At 42.3% G+C, this 12500-nt stretch overlaps 1 protein-coding gene across 2 annotated transcripts in view; it reads right to left on the bottom strand.

The window, feature by feature from the left end:
- kank1a (KN motif and ankyrin repeat domains 1a) overlaps positions 1–12500 on the bottom strand; it is a 43455-nt gene that overhangs the window by 30601 nt on the left and 354 nt on the right. The gene's annotated exons all lie outside the window — the stretch shown is intronic.

Here is a 12500-nt window from a genome sequence, read left to right on the forward strand (position 1 = left end):
GACATTAAACGATGCATATGAAAAAAACTTCACCAAGTAAGAAATCCTTCTGCAGTATTTCAGTCTGCAGAGTTCTGTGTTTGAGAAAATACAGGTTTGGATTCCCAGCCATCGTTGTGCACAGGAAGCTGTAATAACTGTGGGACTAAACCAATGACTTCCGTGTCATCCTTTTCATTATCCTGGCCTCGGCTCGCGGTCACAGGGTCATAGGCTATGAAAACAGTAGCATGCCTTCATAGATATAATGCAACACATTGTACTATGTTGGCAGTGAAGGGGTGAGCGGGTGAGGAAGGGGTGGGGGAGGGGTGTCTTCCCAGTGGGAGTCATCCTTTTCAACAATGGCAGTTACATTCCATTGGAAACACTGTGGCATTATGGCTGCACTCTGTTCGCCAGGAGGATCCCCACTTCCAACCAAAACAAAGGGATTAACTCCCACGGTATTCTGGGAATTTTCAACGTCACTTTTTGGGAATGATTCAGAGGGAGGGGAAACAAGAAAAACAACAATTCCTGCAGTGTTGTTGAAATTATTCATAAAATGCCGCGCTTTGTTGGACAGAAATGTTTTCTCAAGCGTGTATCCAGAGCTCTGAACGAGAAAAAAACATATCCTCAGTGCCAGGTTCCCACACAGCCAACGACTGAATGTGTCGTGGCAGTCCCAATGTGAGAATATGCCGAGATAACTTACAGTTTTTCAATCTTACTTTGTCCGATATTGGTATTTTAATATACTTCGCTGTAGAGGATATGTTTTTATCTGCGTTTGTTTGCTTGTCTGTCGGTCAGTTAGCAAGATTACTCGAATTTTTTTTTTAAAAACGCTTCAGTTGTTCAGTGGCAGTATTTGAATTTTACAAATCTCGTCCACCGTCCTGCAATTCAAACTGCAACAGCCACGAGTTTCTGAATAACATCCACACGTCACTAAGCCTCTCTGAAACAGAAGACAGCCGCCGTCCAGAAGGTTCTGTCCATGAACAAATATTGACTCGACTGGTTATCTGTGTTCTCCTATTATTATTTTAGCTCAGCTCAAGGGAAAGGAACAATCAGCATTTGCTGTTGGGGAGGTGCGGGTGGCAGATGTCCCTGAATATTCAAACTAGCAGAGTGGGGGGGGGGGGGGGGGTCGTATGATTGTACCGATAACGTACAGCTGATAACCTGCCATGGAAACATGTTATCACAATGTCTGCTTAGTTCAAAATGTCCTCTAAATGAACCAATTAAAAAACGTGTCCGTCTTCAGTCTGCAACTCCAAAATGTTATTTAAATAAATTCTTTTGACTGGAGACACCAACAAGATCACATTGTGAATAAAACATGAGCACAGCATATAATAAAGAAAACTCCAGTTTGCAGAGGCCACATTCTTAAGATGATAGTGTCTCATTTCGACATTTGTGGAATTATCATTAGACACGTGATGTTGTGTCCGTACAACTGAAAAGGTTAAAGCCAGCTGAAAAAGCACAATCTCTAATTTGAATAAACAAAAGAGGTCGACTTTCAACTTTCTGTGAAGCTGGTTTGGTGAAAACGTATCTCAGTGGAACACAACCATCTTCACATGACCATAAGTGAAGGCAATGCAACCCATCTACAGTTTAAGTGTGGACACCTGAAGCGAGCCTGTTGGGACCCAACGAGTTGAGCTGGGATCCAACAAAAACTAGTAAGATATTTAGGTCAGGTCGGGTTTCAACACAAAAAAACAGAATGTCTGTCAGACTAGAGTAAAACTACTGGTTTAATGATGAGTTCTGTCTGTGTGATGACAACAGGAACCCATTATTAACCGATGTGGCCAACTCTATACAAATAAAATTACTACACAACAAATAATACATATTGTTATATATATTATAATTCATCAAGATGCCTAATGAAATGTCTGAGCTGCTCCGTGTCCCAGTCACAGCCACCAGTCCTTCAGGACAGATCAGGGGAACCTGTGGACAGCGTTGCCATGGTGATCTGCCCCTCACTTTGTGGAAACTGTAACTCGAGAGGGTGCAGGGCCATTGTCAAGCCAATTTCACCGCAGCACAGGCGAGGAGTAAAGTCACACGGTCAAACGCGATCGTGCAACCGCAAACCGAAGCCTTCGTCACAACGAAGCTGCAAACATCACACATCCACTCACTCATCTGTGTGCCGATTGGAAATAACACAAGGGTATTATTTTTTTTTTCTCTATAATTAATGTGGGATGTTGAATTACGAATTCCTGTAAACGCAGCCTCATATTAAAACACCGCCCATGTGGTGTGCTGACAGCAGGGCCTCGTGTGCACTGAGGCTTCAACCCCGGCAGATAAGATCAATGGTGCCACCAGGGAGTCAATCTCCACTGTAAACAAAGCCCTGCTGACCGCAAGAGGAAATAATTTACTGCTGCAGTTTAACAGTTTACCGAGAAACGCCTGCCCTTCTTCAGAAAGATGTTTATACCCTCAATCAAAGGCAGGAGGCTGCAGATGGTTTTAACTGCAACTTTGCTTCCGACTTGAGGACCATTCCTGAGTTTTATTGTCTTTACCTGTTTGAGTTCCTACTGGTTTGTCAACCACCGGTGGAAATGTAGTTAAATTAGGGGGAAAGTCCTCCAAACAGGTAAACTGTCGCACCATGCCTTCACTTCAAACATGAAGAGAGTCGTGATCATTTGTGACCGCAGCGTTGAACGGGTCAAAATGTGGAGCGGAGGCTCAGGCGCTGAGGAAGTTGTCTGTCAAAGTCAACGCAATTTCTGATTCAACAAAAAATGTCCTATTAATTACTTCCACAAGAACGTTCAAGCAGCAGCTTACACTTATGATGCCATGGGTCAATGAAGATACCAATATTAAGGGGTAAAAAGATTTAGATCCTGATAAATAACATATTTTTAAATGATTCATTATGTGTGTCCTTATCAAACCCTTGTGACAAAGGAGTGTAATTGAGGCTTGATAATTTAAACTATCGATGAATCACCGACTCTCTGATTAGTGGACGGCCCTGTCTGATTAACCGCTCTTGCTGGAATACAAACCAAACTTCCAGCTGCCATGTCTACACTCAAACTCAGAGTCAAAAGGTGGCGGCTCAGTCAGCCGTGAGGTCAGAGTGACTGGATCTTCACTAGGAATGTGTCGGGCAGCAGCTGTAGACACAACAGACACCCCCCCACCCCACCCACGCACAGACAAAACCTTAAACCAGACCCTCGCCCCTGTTCACACCATCTCACAAGATCTCAACTCCACTGCTCTCACTCACGAACAACACTTCAATCACATCAACGCTAACAACAGCAGCTTGATGAAGCTGAATTATGTGTAAGATGACACAGTGGCAGGAACAATATTGTGTGGCATCATTTCCAGATATTCTAACACACATATATATATATATATATATATATATATATATAATATATTATTGCAACATGCACCTTAATATATTGGTTATGAGTCTGTGTTTTTGGTCATAATCAGCATAAGGAGTATACGTGGAACATAAGAAATTATAATTAATGGCATTTTCAAAAATCCCAGTTGACATAATTCGTTCAGTATTTTAGATTTCTTGGGATCAGTTTACATTCCACGTTATCCTGACAGAGGTGGGCATCAACATCGGTTTCCCAAATAAAGTCAATACTGATTAACGAGGTCCAAATTCAATTCAATATCGTTTTTTTTCGGAGATTCCAGTTAAAATACCACTTGTGCAACAATCTAATAAGATTCTGAGACAAACTGCAATTTGTACAAGAAACTCTCTAACTTAGTTGATTGTTAAAATATGTTTATATTACATGCTTGTTTATTCAACATGACCAACAAGTGCTTTTTTGGTGCAGAGGATTAAAATTTTGAATTGTAGCATGTGTGAAAACTACGATTTCATCTTTCTATTGTCTCAAAGATTTTGTCCTCCGGATGTTTGCTGTTATCTTTAACATAGAGATACTAGTTAAACACAGCGTTTAGTTTGCTCTGAGCAGGAAAACCACGAATATAAAGCAAAACAAGTGTTGGCATCAGCAGGTTAAATGGTTATTGATCGAAACCAACTCAAAAACATAATTTTCACTCACCTTCCTCGTATTGTAAGACTTATTTTGTGACTGCATTTCCCTCAGAGCTCCCAGTACCACCAGAGAGAAAACATCCCAGAGAGAAATGTGGGATTAACATGGAGACGTCACCCGGCGGTGTCTCACACGGCTGAGTGTGAGCCAATCACAACAGAGCCACTCAGACACCACACACCCACAGTAACCTGACAATACCAGCCAGCGAGGGAGACTGCAACATGAGCAGGCCGGTGACCAGTGGGCCGAGGGTTTGGGCTTCTCTCAGCAGTTAACAGCGGCATCCAAGAGCTAAACTCAGCAGCTCTTAATGTGGCGTGCACGACAATGTGAGTCCAGAGAAATTGGGGGTGTTTTGTTTTTTTGACAGGAAGCAGAAGCTGCTCAAGGCAAGAATTTAATGTAGTACACCTTTCCTTTCATTAAAGCAAGACTACGCCCAACATCTATTATTTCAAATTGAAACACAACACCACCCTCAGGGTCCCGTTGACTGTAATTTCCAATCAAACGTTAGTTGATTTATAGTGGACTTACAAAAGAGCATAAGACCTCATTATCAATGAATGTGCTCGTCTTCTTAATCAATCATTTCCTCTATGAAATACTGGTGGTGTCATCATCAGCACTTTTAACGTCATTTCGAGGCAGAGTCTGTGCAGTAGTGGTCGTGATGAGGAGCCACAGTAACAAGGTCCCGCCGATACCCATGCTTGACCAACTGCAAGCCAAACTGAGCTGTCAATCATGCACACAGTTCTTTCAACAACCGAGAAACGCCTGACCATAGACGATAGATAAAAATGGACCACCCATCTTCAATTCCTCCCACTATCCAGAAACAGAGCCAAACCATCCCGGGCTATCCGGAGTCTGCGCAGTAGTCGTGGTGGTGTGGAGCAGTGGACCCACATCTCGAGCGTGACTTTGTTTATACAGCAGCAAATTACTAATTAAAACCAAATATGGTGGAAGAATTGACACCTGAACAGATCAGCGTGATAATAACCGACCTAAAATGAAAAAACTACCTTTGCCAACAACTTATGTAACCTGCACTTCAAATGTTTTGGTCTGGTCCATGTGCTATCCACTAACATGGAGGAGACAGTGTTTATGACCTTCAATATGACCAGGGGGGAAATCCAAATGATTTGGCTTCACTTTTGGGAGGGGTCATAAATCTTGTTTAACAGATTTATATATTTTAGACACATTCTGTGTTGTAAACATACAGAAATGCAAATGTTTTTACTAAATGTTTGCCATGTGGAGAAGATACGACACTGCGCATTACTAGAATGTGGTATTTTTGGTAACAAGGCTCGTATGCCACCCGTTCATTGGTAGTTAGCTCTCCTGATACGGGTTGAGTTCTGGTTGAATTGACTCAGACTGCCTTCTTGTGGAACGCTTTAATTTGACAGGCAAAGTCTGTGCATGCCTACATAGCTGAGAGATTATCACAGAGCCACTTCAGCCCTGAATTCACTTTGCACCTGCATTGTCTTGCTTGATGTACAAGAAGCAGGCAGGACACGCCTTTCATCAGTAGAGATAATGGGATAATGACAAGCTGAGGGTGAGCTGCTTCTTCCAAGGAACACTTCCCTCTGACTGACGCAGCCGTGGATGTTTGGTATGTGAAAGTTCTGAATGTTTTGTTGATCTCTATCAGTTCTGCTGCCACTTCCGCGCTTGAAGTCGGATAGAAACAAGCTCCAAGAGTTGCAGGAGTCCAACATGAACCAGTCACAACAAAGGCACTACTGGTTTAATCCCTGGCAAATGCCTTGGATGATACTCGACACCATGAGCAAGGCAGGAAGTGCCGCCATCACCTGATGCTGCTGGTCCACAATTTGCATTGTGTGCATTGTGAAGCATGTATGGTTTCTGGCGAGTTTAAACAGAGGTGTGTTAAGAGAGAGAGAGAAAAAAACACTTCAGAATCCTGAATAGAAAAGTTGAGTTGACGGTCACGGCAGTTTTAACTAATTTCAACAGACATAAAACTCAATACGTACAGTCAGTGTTTCCCATTACTTATCTAGACTGGGGCAGTCTGCTGTTTTCAGATTAGTCCTGCCACAGTTTCATAATGTAATCGCAATTATATTGCATTGTATAGCACGCTATTGTGCACGCTATCATCTATAAAGTTGTATCCATGCAGACAGAGCTCATCGTGTCAGCTACAGATGTGCAAGTGGCATGCAATGCAGTTCCTCCCGCTGCGTTGTGCATGTGTGTTTTTCCCCGTAGGTCATGTCTGAAAATGGCTACAGATTGAATGAATTCTGTGGGACACTGCAGACAATCACATGCAGGTAAGTGCAGTTAGGAGCTGCAGCAGCATGGGGATTTCAAAATCATCATCAGCAGAAACTGCTTCTTCTTTTCTGAGTGTGATCGTAAATATAATTAGCTTTTCCCTTAAAGCGTGGGTAAGGCAGAGAAGGATAATTGGGGTTCGTTGCCTCACCACATTCAGTTTTTTCTGGCATTCTTCCCATTGTGGTCAAATATCAAAACAATCATTTTCAGCAAGCCAAGTCAGGCACTGTGCTTTTACTCCAGGGTTTCTTTCTGATGTGTAATTAATTTAATTTACAGGATCAACCCATAATTCATTTCAACACTGCATTGCGTTCCTTCAAATTTTCATGAAGGCAAAACAAACAAACATGGGGGAGTGTGTATGTGACACCCAATGTGGTCACTCTGAACAAGAGAAGGATGTGACATCGCAAAACTAGAAAAGGTTGCAAGTTGGGTTCCGACATGGCCCTTTGCTGGGTCAGAACCAAACCATTGGCACAAGTACTGTTCCGTCAATAAATAACAAATGGGCTACTTCTGTCACACGTACACGGACAATGTTTTGGTACAAAAGTCTGACATGGACCAGGAAACCGTACTTTGCAAATTATGCCACCTTTAATATCTTTTACCACCTTGACATGAAGCAAACAGTCAGACAGTACAATGAAAGCTACTGAAGTACAGTTGAGTGATCAAAACAAACCCCAGACTCAGACGCTGCAAGAGGCCTTTGCCTACGGAACAACGAAAAAGAAACGTGAAGATGGAGGAGGATAACGGCTGATGTTACAACTTACATCTGTAAATATACAGCCCCGATCGAGAAAAGGTTTGAGTAATAATATGAATTCAGTCATTTTGATGTGAAATTACCTCTATCAAGATATGAGGCCTTGGTCACATATGACACAGCAATTTATGTTTACAAGCTAAATAAACCACATGTCAGAGAATGTGGTCAAAGTGATTCAGTAAGAAATCTACCTGCTACTCCAAAACTGACTTATTTAGGGAAAAGAAAAACATACATGGTCTCATTTACACCAAATGAATTTTCAAATAGCAAATGTCAATGCTTCCTACTGATCATATCTGATATAAAGAGCACAACATGACCGAGAGGAGGCACGAATGCAAGGGAAAGGGATTAACATACCAGGAAACAAAACATCTTTGTGAAACACACTTCAAGGTTTTGGCCGGGGTTAATCCCAGCCACACAGAGAAATACCTTCACTCATTCATGTTCGCCGCGACAATGTTCCCCACAAACTGAAATCTAATGCAAGTTGAAGCACGCACGACCGAACCGTCTATCAAACAACTAGATCGTCAGAAAGATGAAATCCCATCCGGGTCAAGAGGAGGGAACGTTTCAGTCAAAAACTTTTTTTTCGGTGGATATATTCTGACAGGTAACGTGACAGTTTGTGAGCTTGGAATTTCTCTTTGTGATGATAAGTGATGCACCATCTGAAATACAAGCCTCAGAATATACCACTGATGGGCTCTTAAGCTCCACAGGCCTTAAAGGCAAATAGAGGTTATCAAGTCTACCATCAGCGAGACAATAGCTTCCGCTCATTCAGCTAGTTTTTGGGTTCAAAAGAGCATTGGAGCTAATTGACCAGATGGAGAGAAAGCTGGGCAGCTTGAAAGTTGGGTAGATTAATATTTTTCAACCATGTTATTGCCTCAGTCATGACATTTCACCCAGTTTCCCTGGAACCCACTGAAAAAATTAACACTTGAACATTGTCCTTTGACTTTTTAGTTTGGTCCATGTCCCAACTACTGACATGGAGGAGGCTGGAGCAGTCATATCATCTATCTTTAAATACAGTCTATGGCCACGACCTGTAATTTAGAATGAAACAGTCTGGTACACAATCCCTTGAAAATCGTATATATGTGAGCACTACCGAGTAAACAGTGCAACTTGAATGTTTGTATTCTCTGTATCTGCACATTTAAAAAGTAAAACTCAACAAACCAATCCATCGCAGGTCTCTCCAGCTCTGCTAAGCTTCTAAACCCAGGAAGCGCTGATTTGAAAAGATTATTGCGAAGTTCTGCCAGTGCTTTGATCACCCGAATAATGACAGAAAACAATGTGGTGCCGGCCTGGCAGCTGCCCCGGGCCGCTACAAATCTTTTAGGAGGATTCCCTGAAGCTTGACTTGTTTTTATTATTTTAAAATGGTCAATTTACAGTCTGCTCCGCTGCCCCTTGTTATTTTAGATCTTATAGGTAAATGCTTGCAGGATACTTATGTGATATCTTTAACCTAATCTGATATGTCACTTCACACATTTAAGTTTTCATTAAATATTCTTTGGTGCAGTTCTCCGTAAGGTTTGGTTTTTGAAAGTGAGCTCTACTTGTTTAGTTTTGGTGGAATTACTATGTAAAGTAGATTTGATCTTGTAATAACAGGGCAGTCGCTGAGGCTCATGTAGGTTTTCATCCCACACTTAAAAACCTGAGCAGCTGTAACAACTCCCTTCACCTCCACAGTCAGAGCGGTTACACAGCAGGGAAACTCTCTCAGAAAATAAAGTACTCGAGTACAGAAAGTCCATCTTTCAAAGTTAAAACACCCCAAAAATGCAGTATTTTTAGCACTGAAACATGCAAGAGAGGCACAAACGGGACTCGAGCATACACAGATGCTCGACCCAAACTAAAATTACAACTCAGCACCTCCTCTACCTCAAAATTACAGAGAAAAACACCGCGGCACAAAAACTGTACAGCCGGAAGAAAAGCAAGGCCAGGGTTGATGTGCAACGCTCTCAGACAGCGCAGTGGAGTGGAAGTCATTTTCTCCAAACAAACTGAGGGATGGGAGTCGTAATCACAGGGAGGTGGTGGCTGCTGGGTGACACATCTGAGCGGCGGAGGCCAGGCTTTGATCATGTGGACAGAAGGCTCGTCTCACCAAGGTGTTAATTGAGAGACCTCTGCCATATGTCCACAGAAGGCTGAGTGACCTGGCCTGATGATGTGGACCCCGAGGACCGCTGAGCCTGATGTACCAACCAACGCCAGCCCGTGCTTCCTCCAGATCTGCTTAAGTGTTAATGGGAAACACAGTGAGAGGCTGAGGAATGCTCTGTGTGTCCCGGGGATATGAACAATGTACAGATTTAAGTCTTAAGCTTTTTACAGTTAGAGCAAATCTGAGCTCAGAGAAATGTCAGTGGAATAAACAAGAGGCACGTGAGCTTCCCACACACTGGACATCTATGTATATATACTGAGGCGTATAAGTTGAAGATAGAAACACCCCAGATAAATCTCCTGGAGTCCGAAAATGGCTTTGAAGAGGCCTCATCATGGGTTTTGGGAAGTTGAACTGTTTTTCTGAGATTTTATCAAATCAAGAGAATAATCACCAAATGCATCATCAATACAAATCATCTGCAGTCTAACATTTACATATCGTATTACCAGAATACTTTACCTAACTTGTTCCCGACACAAATATAATGAGTTGTTTTTCCTCATATTGAAGTTTTAGGCAACAAGGTCAAATCATCTCTCACACAGAAGGACGTTTAAATGGTAAATACAGTTTTTCACTTTTCAGTAGAATGTGCAGACAGATGAATAGACTGACAACACACTGAAGACAGTGTCTGCATAGTTTGTATTAGCCCAAAACAAGACAAGTCTGCTGGTTAAAGTGATCATAACAACCTTTTCGTCTCTGCCAAGGAAAAAATAAGCATCTTAGAGAGATTTAAGTTTACATAAAGGCACTCAAGGCAAAAACAAGTCCTATGACAACTTTATTCGCTTTATTAACCAAAGTTAATTTAGTCTAAAACAACAGCCACAACAAAACCCATTGTCAGGAAGACTTAATGTTTTGTTCAAGAGAAACTTTATGGTCGTCTGCATTGTGTTACCCTGATGGGCGTTTCTAATATTTTGTTCAGTAGAAAATAACACCAGCACAGCAAAAAAAAATCGTTTTCCAACAGAGAATATTCAAAAGTTCACCAAAGAAACCACAGGTTGGGACTGAAGGATAAAATCACTGTTTTATTATATGCAAGTGAAGAAAAATGGATTCAGGGAATGTGCCAAAAGTGCCACACTGGAAGCCAAAGAATTTCATTAAACCACTGTCACAATGCTCATATTCTTCCACCCTGAAGTATCAATTCAGTGCTTTATCTTTTTTTACAAAAAAAGTGGGAAAGCCTGAGAAGATGAAGAGCCCTCTGTTTGACCCCCCAGCTCTTCACCAGCACAATAGGGACCACCATCAAGGTCTACAGCCCAACTAAATGCCTCTGCTCCCCCGCCACCAATTCTGACAGTAAGAAAAGAGAGTTTGGAGACTGGATACCAGATACGGACCATATTACACCGTATATTTCAAAGTTGATGACAGTTTCTTTCCAGAGCCTATAAAGAGGCTTTTGTTTGGAGTCATGCAATGTACTGTACTTCAAGCTACGGGGAGGAGGTGAGGAAAGTGAACGTGGTGAAAGACAGAAAGAGAGAATAACCTTCATTTTGAGGCGTGGATGTTTGTGACACTGGTTTAAGCTGTTAAATCCCAGGCAAAGATGAGTCAGTATGGATCATATCATGACGAGGGATTACCAGGTCACATGAGAGGGATGGGTCACCGTTACAGGAGCAGATTCTTTCATTGAGCTGCCACCAACACAAGCCTCAAAAGTTAGGAGACGGTTAAACAAGGTGGTTTCAAACTGCATCACAAAAATCACTGGTTGTGTTCTGCTGCCACTCGGGGAAATTTACAAAATAATGGCCTGCAGATTTTAAAGGACCCCCTCCGACCGAGACAACTGCCTTTCTAAATTCCCCTCTTCTCGTAAAGAGCCAGTAAAGCACGAAGAACAGAACAACCAGATTCCAGAATAGGTGTCGACCCCTGGAACAATCTAGAGCCAGCACAGGCCGCTCAGTAGATTTTTAAACGAGGGCAGGAAAGCAGATGTATAACTTATTAAGAATTTTGCACTTATCTAGTGATTATCACTCTACAGGCGCTAGTGTCACTTGCTGTCTCTTATTTCGGGGACTGCATCCTTCAGAGGCTGCAGCTGAACTACCGAACTACACTGTCTCGTTTTGAAGGCTCTGACAAATGCGTCCCTCCATCCCCCGAGAAACAAAGACTCCAACAAGTGGATCCTACCCGTCCTGATCTCTCCCAGCATTCATTGCGCTTCAGAGACGAAACCTTTTTTCAAAGTGGTAACAGCACCAGCAAGCCACAAGATGTTCAATGCTTGAGTAACAAAGTTTAACTCAAACGAACAGGCAAAAGTACATTTGGAGGCAGTCTTAGTGGGCTGCGTACACCGAGTCCTCTGAAGGATGCAGCTTATGTCTGGGTTCCAAACAACTGTTTATATGCCAATAAGATTCAAATCAAATTCAGCCCATTATAAAGATTAACAAAAAATTAAATAGGAGCAGCTTTATAGTAAAAATAGAAAATAAAGTTTTCAATAAAATCTGAGTAAACACACGTTGGATGCCGAGAGCGTTGAGTGAAGTGATGTAGATAAGTATGATGAATAATATAAATACTGGGAACACTCCAGTGTTTCAAGGTGACATGATGAATATGATGAATACATGTTGCACGTGATACGTGAGATAACGTCAGACTGAGGAGAAGTTGCTCAGTGAAGTACTGAATCTTGAATATTATCGCATGCAGACATTGGATAATGCTCCTTCCTCGTTTATTTGACCTCCTTCCCTGGGAGGTCAAAGTTCATCCCATAACTGCAGCATGTGGGCTACTTCAAACATTTCCATGACACCTGCTTGGCGCGAACTTGCTTTGTTTGCTCGCGGGAAAAGATATAAAGAACCCCCCCCCCACACACACACACACACACAGCAGATTAGCAGAAGGAGCAGATTCGACAAACACCAGATGACTTTAACCATAATCCTGCTGAACCAGCAGCGCTTCATGGGATTGTCTGGTCTGGTCTCTGCAGGACCACCTGACCCACAACACGCACACACGAGACACAGGCAGCTCCGACATATTTTAAATAAACTCATGCATGCTT

This window comes from Paralichthys olivaceus, chromosome 4, assembly GCF_024713975.1.
Source record: "Paralichthys olivaceus isolate ysfri-2021 chromosome 4, ASM2471397v2, whole genome shotgun sequence".
Taxonomy (NCBI): Eukaryota; Metazoa; Chordata; class Actinopteri; order Pleuronectiformes; family Paralichthyidae; genus Paralichthys; species Paralichthys olivaceus.